This window comes from Cynara cardunculus, assembly GCF_001531365.2.
Source record: "Cynara cardunculus var. scolymus isolate 2C chromosome LG 11, CcrdV1, whole genome shotgun sequence".
NCBI classification, from domain to species: domain Eukaryota; kingdom Viridiplantae; phylum Streptophyta; class Magnoliopsida; order Asterales; family Asteraceae; genus Cynara; species Cynara cardunculus.
This window is the reverse complement of record NC_037538.1, coordinates 21,251,818-21,258,675: the sequence shown is the minus strand read 5'-3', so window position 1 is coordinate 21,258,675 and position 6,858 is coordinate 21,251,818.

Here is a 6,858-nt window from a genome sequence, read left to right as displayed (position 1 = left end):
ACCCCTTTCCCCCCAAATAAAAAACCTTTACAATACTCCTACTCTCCGACGAACCTGCAACTTTCTAAACTTTCATACAAACCTGCAAAAATGTCTTCTTCCTCAGCATCCGCTCAATCCGTCAACGTCTCCAGTGACAATAAAGTGACTCAGGCCCAAGCGTTAACATCTCACGCACTTTCATTCGTTCAAAATCGATTCGAGAAGGTTGTGCTTGTGAAGAAACCAAACAATTACTACTTTGTTCCTTCACCAACAGGTTTTCCTGAATTCACTTTTCCCTTACTAGAAATTCTTTGAAACCATCCCCTGTTCTATGCACTATCAGCCACCAAACCGTCTCCCGAGTCATATATAACCCAATTTCTTCTAAGCTCCTATATTACAACCCTAGACAATACTGGTTTGAGCATCGTTGGATATGCCTCTCATCCTACCAATAAATCATTAGTGCCTATGGAACTAAATGTGGACAAACTGCGAACAGCTCTTCATCTACCCACTCTKGAATCTCTTCATTTRGATGCYTTTGCTRCAACCCCAACAGATGAGGAATTAATTCAATTCCTTGAATTCCATTCTTATGCGACCCAAATCGTCAAAAGAACACAGTTCAAGCGCAAAGGACTTCCCCCTATCTGGAATACCCTGTTCTCAATCGTGAACTGTTGCTTGACAGGGAAGGTTGGAAGCCACGACCAGACATCTCATGCTATGCTCTCTATTGTTTATGGCATCTATTTCAACCTACCACTCGACTACACACAGCTCATTTTTGAAGATATGGTGGGCTTGATTAAGAAGAAATGCGCAACACAGAGGGGTGAAAAGTCCAAAGTCAAGGCGCAGAAGAAGACTAAGGAAGATCTCAACCATCCAAACCTCATTCTACAGAGGTTCTTTGGACTTGTCTTTGGGGATTTGATCGCAGCAAAGCTACCTTCTGTCGAGCCTAACGCGAGGCTATAGCCTTTCAAGGAGTTCCATCCAACTGAGCATGAGCAAGGGTACAGAAGCCCCAGACCGCTATCAAAAGCCATGCTCAGATTTATTGTCATGAAGATAGGAAGGCCTATAGACGTGGATTCAGGAGGCCAGAGCCGGTCCCTGAAACCCCTCCACGCATAGGAATCCCCCTAGGTGAGAGTGTACAAAAAATGAGGGTAGAGGGACGAACAGAGGATCCAGAAGCGGCTAGAAAGATGAGTGAGGCAGGACCTAGAGTAGAATGTCCCCCACCAAACAAGACACAGAAGGGTGTCGACTATTCTGTGAAGAAAGTAGGGAAGAAGAGACCCGCAGAAGAAGAGGGTCCAAGTAGCCTTCTGCAGAAGCCCAAGAAAAAGAAATCAAAGAAGGTCTAACCCGCAGAGGTTGTGGTCACAGAGGCTGTGGTACAAGAAAGCCCTGCAGAGGCTACTCCAAAGCGCAAAAGGTTGCACAAAGTGGTTCATAATGAGTCCCCAACAGAGCAGATTCAAGACGTCATCTTCCAAATTCAACAGGAGTTCAAAGTGCCTACGGAAGTACCTGATTTGGGGATAGAGGTCGTCTTAGACGACGAAGAAGAAGAAGAGATGGAGTTAGGAGAGGGAGAAAAAGATACCCACGTTTCTAGGGACCCTGTTCTAGAGGGATTTCCTATTGAAAAAGGCGCGCACACGCCAAGCCCAACCCAAGCTAACCTTGCAGAGGACATTTTTCCGTCCTTTGTCGAATGCACTACCCGGGAACCTCAACTCACTCCAACATCCTCTCAAAAGGATGGTGGTTTTAATATAAGAGTCCAATCACCCACGGACTTGTCACATCGCAAAGAGGCATCCGTTGCCTCTCCACACAAGAGTAACCAACCAAAATATGCTTCAGAGGCATATGTGAGAGTCACAGAGACTGAGGGTCTAAAACGCCCAAAGTCCACACTCGATCCCTCTGCCATGTTAGGCTCTGAACCTACAAGGCATGATATCGACAGAACACTGGTAGGCTCTCCTCACAGAGAAGTCCGAGGATCCGGTGGAAGTCCCCGAGCAGACTACAAAAAACCAGTCGCTAAGGGCGCCTCTCACTCCGAGGCTACGTGATCTAGGTTCCCAGGATGCCTATGTGACGAAGGGGGAGTTACAAACCTTCACCACAGCGGTATTCCAAAAGATGGATGAGTTGACAAGCTTGTTCATCTCTCGATCGATGACAGAGGATCTCGCTCCAATCACAGAGGCTCTGAAGGAGTTGACATCCACAACTGCAGAACTCAAGATGACTCTCTCAGCCCTTCAGAGCTCTGTCCTTCAAAAAGATGACCTCGCAGAAGCCTTTAGCTCTCTGTCACTCAACTCCTCTTCGATCCAGAAGCTAAAGACAGAGCTATCAGAGGTGGCCACCCATTTTGCTGCTGATTTCATCTCTGCCGGCTACACAGACTATTCCATGTTCAAGGACGAGATCAAGAACATGTTCTCCTCTGCGGTCACCTATGGCATGGACACCAAATTCTCCAGGGAAAATATTAACCTTCTAGCCACTCGCAGAGAGCTAGATGCGATGGTTGAAGCCCTAGGAGATATCGTGAGCAAACACACAGATCAACTTCTCGCAGAGGCCCGAGCCTCCAACAAAGCCATCAGAGATTGCACTTCAAAGCTCGTGAAAGAGGGTGACTCCTTCAGAAGCGAAATTTATCGAAGCATCTCAAAATTGAAGTGGTCGACAGAGATTGATATAAGCCACGCCTCTGTGCTTGCTGAAGAGGTGATTAAGAAAATGAAGAAGGCGGCCACCAAAATTCTTAAGAGATTGGAGATGGCTCCTCTTGATACTTGCAATGCAGAAGCCACCAAACACCATGACGATCAAGGAGGTGATGACCATGATCGTCATGAGAGGGAGAAGAAGGCTGAAGAGCCCAAGAAAATGACTTCTACCAAACCACTCAAGATAGTGGACTCTGCAGCTGCCTTGTTCTCAAAATTCAAAGAAAAAGCACCAGAGCCTAAGGGGAAAGGCAAAGGCAAAGCTGTAGAGGAGACACCACAGAAGGGGTCGTCTAGCTCAGAGACGCCAGTGATAAACGAAGAAGAATATAGCGACCCAGAGCTCGTTAAAGCATTAAAGGTGTCTTTGAGGCTCAAGCAAGAAAGGGTAGAGGCCCCGTCCCCAGAGCTGGTGAAGGCTCTTTATCCAAAAAGGCAGAGGAAACGTCCACGGGTACGTTCGACGCTCTGCAAGGAACTGTCAAACCTATCCTTGCAGAGGGGTCCACCTAGAGGCCAATACTTAAACACGAAGAAGCCAAAGTGCCAGAGTCCACCACAGTAGGAAGGGTCTCTGAGATCTTTGAATCGATGAGCAGGATTCCCATTCAACAAGTTCGCACAGAGCCCCCTTACGATCCAGAGCTCACAGGTATACCTTCTGTCGCCGCGAAGTTCCACTTCTCGAAGCTTACAAGGCCACGCGAGCAAGTCTTCTTAGAGCACGTGATTACTTCCCGTGAAACAATTTCTCCAAGGACCTTGCGGAAGAAGACGGTGTTCTACACTTAATACGTTGTGAGGAGGGATGATGGCAACCTATACACGTTCACAGATGCTGACCTCCATAACCTCTGTGTATTTGATCTTATCTACCTGCACAAAATTCTCAACAAATACATGGAGAGGAGGTCAAGCTATTCTATATCACTCAGAAGGCTTGTAGAAGTTATACGCGCACAAGTGAGATACTACAGCCAGAAGGACTTCGAAATAGCGATAAGGTTAGTCCAAAAAGATCTAAAGATCTCCCCTCCGAATAACAGGCCAGGTTGGATACTTAGGTATCATCCAAACTCCATTATCCACAACCCCATTTTTGGGTTTGTGTTCTTGGACAAGGATGACATCCTAAGGTTCTTTGATCCAACAGAATCGAACAAGTACTCCACAGAGACCCTTGAATGGGTATTCAACAGAGTGGCGACAGAGGTGCGAAGAGGGCATCTAAGGATGGGTGAAGTGTCTGGCATTTTGGAAGCAATCAAAATACAAATGAACTTCAGAGAATGGATTTTCAATGTCTACAGAACCATCAAGGCTGACATGCTATATGCCGTAGACGACTTTCCAGAATCTGTTTTGTGATAAACCTCTGTAATAGTATTGGCCTATGCAACACTTTTTTGTAATTCTTTCATTATGTAATTCTTTTCAGAGGATGAATTTTTATCTCCTCTTGTAATTCTTTCAATTAAGTCATTTCTTGCATTAAATTGTCAATTTTTACTTTATCATACTTAGGGGGAGATTGTTAGCTCTCATATTTCATTTAATGTAAAAATATGAAAAAGTATTACTGCAAGTGTTGACAGAAGGGTTGCTTCCATAGAAGACAACAGAGGACCAGCAACAGAAGTTGTTCGATCGTACAAGTCAAGATTGACATAACCTCTGTTGTCTCTTGCAGAGGTTCTGGAAAATGGTCCTCTGTTATCAAGAGCTTACAAGTCATTTGCAGCAGAGCCTCTGGGATGGCTCATAGAGAGTCTGCGGTTCATCTTCTATGGAGAACCTCTTCTTTCTGTTTTACTTAGGTTGTTAGCTGCACGTGCTTCTCACGTGACTATGTTTGTAATCGACTTTATTTGGACGGCTTGGATCGTTTCACTTGTCTAGGTCATGTCAGAAAGGTCGGTAGGAACTAGTATAAATAGCAGCTAGGCCTTTGTAATTCAGTGTGCTTCCCGTATTGTAATTGTCAATATTTTCAATCAATTGAAAATCATTTGAAGCTATTCTCTCATGTTCATCATTCTCATATACTGTGTGTTCTTGATTCTTACTCTGTTTGTTCTTATATTGTTTCCGCTGCACTTTGATTGTCTTAAAGATCGTCCAGAGTATTTGATTGATATCAAAACTGACTTTACAGGTCCTAACAGTGTCTTCAGCATTCGCTGAGGCTTGACTAGTCTTCACACATATGTAGACAAACTTGTAATCACTGAGTACCGCTTCAAATAACGTACTCGCCAGTCGCTAATCTTCAGTTTCAGTCCTCGACATAAGCTGAAGGTTCTTTGGTGTGAGTGTTGTCTTCTTGAAGTATCGCTGTCTCTGATTGAATTACAATACAAGTTCTTCAACAATCACTGAACAAGCTCAGTGATGATCGCTGGAACTAAAAAGACAGAAACATAAATACAACATATAAGTGAAAAGGAATTATCATCAAATCACTGAGAGAGAGGATCAACAATCTCCTCCTATTTGATGATAACAAAACACCATAAAGAAAGTTGTCTTATCAAATAATAGTAAGGAAAAGTTACATATAAAGTACATATCCCTTTTTACTATTTTGAGATCTTTTTCAGTGAGTCAGTCTTTGCTTGAGAATTTTCCTTAAGTTATATCTAAGAGAAAATTACAAGTATGGAAACTAAAACTGAGAGCTTATTCGCTGACTTATAGATTGTCAGTGAATGTAAAAAGTAACACTGGAACTTATAGACTTGTGTCCCTTTTACTTTTTTCAGGGATCCTTTTCAGTGAAGTACATGAAATACTCATTTTATTATCATTGGTAATATTACAAGTAGTTCAGTACATGTCTAATGCATATAGACTATAAGAATAATCACTAAAAGTAGACATAGTACAAAAAGTTACAAGGAAAAGTAGATTGTTGTTACAAAGAGAAACTATTATAGAACACTTAGATCTATGTAGCTAGGTACATCTTCACCAAGGTTTCCTCAACGTAGGCATTCCCTTCGTATCTTCAGATCAATGGCTTTTCCAGGCATGCTATCATCTATCCAGAGCAAGAGGTAAACCAAATGACCCATTGGACATAGATGTAGCTCTGACATTCTCTGAAATCAGACTTCACCTTCATAGTCAAGGAATATAACTCCTAACTTAGGTTTGAAATGCACAGCATTGGGTGTATCAGGACCCTTATCTGGCAAGTCAAGATTTAGCATAGAAATGTCTATACTCTGATGACCCTTCAGGACTTCATCTAAGGAGAACTTGTTTCATGTTCGTTCCTTAGGAATGGTCCATCATTAAGATCAGAGAGCTTGAGTTTCTTCTTCCCACCTTTCTTCAGAGATGGTCTGTCAGGAACCGCAACATACCTGGACATCTTTTTGATGAGATCGCTGATGGTGTCCTCGATAATCGCCTTATATCTTGACTTGGATCACTGAATGGCTTGCCTGATCTTCATCCATTCGCTATATCCATATCAGCCAAGGTAAGAAGGGTACTCGGTGATGGCATCAAGAATGTCCCTGGTGATGAGCATTAAGACCAGCATTCCACCGTCTTCTGAACGTCCGCTGATGCTGACGCTGATAATCGGGCAGGGACTGATTCTCTTCTTTAGCTTTGCTTCGCTCCACCACTTGTCCTTTTCCACCAGCTTCAGGTTCTTCTCATGATCAGCTTCTACAATAGAAAGAAGTTTAGTCTGGGGTTGAACAACGTTCACCTTTTTCTTGGACTTTCTCTTGGAGAGGACCTTTGTAGCTAGTGACTTGGCCAGCTTTAAGCTCTCTTCAATCTACTTCTTCTGAAGCTTCAGCTCTTCTTCAGCCCGCAATGCCTCGAGTCTTAAAGCATCAGAAAGAAAGTCGAACTCACCACCACTAGCGGTACGAAGAGGAATTTTTACTCTAGTCTAGTCGAGTGACTCCTTTAGTTGAGTCATCTGCTGGTCGGTATGAGCACTGGAGACAGGGTGTTGATACCAGATCTCTCAATAACACTAATAATCTAGTTAAGAATAACCAAATTATAGTGTTTTAATGGAGAAAGTGATGAACACTCAAGAATGAATTATAAACAATAAAGAACAGTCTTGAGTGTCAAA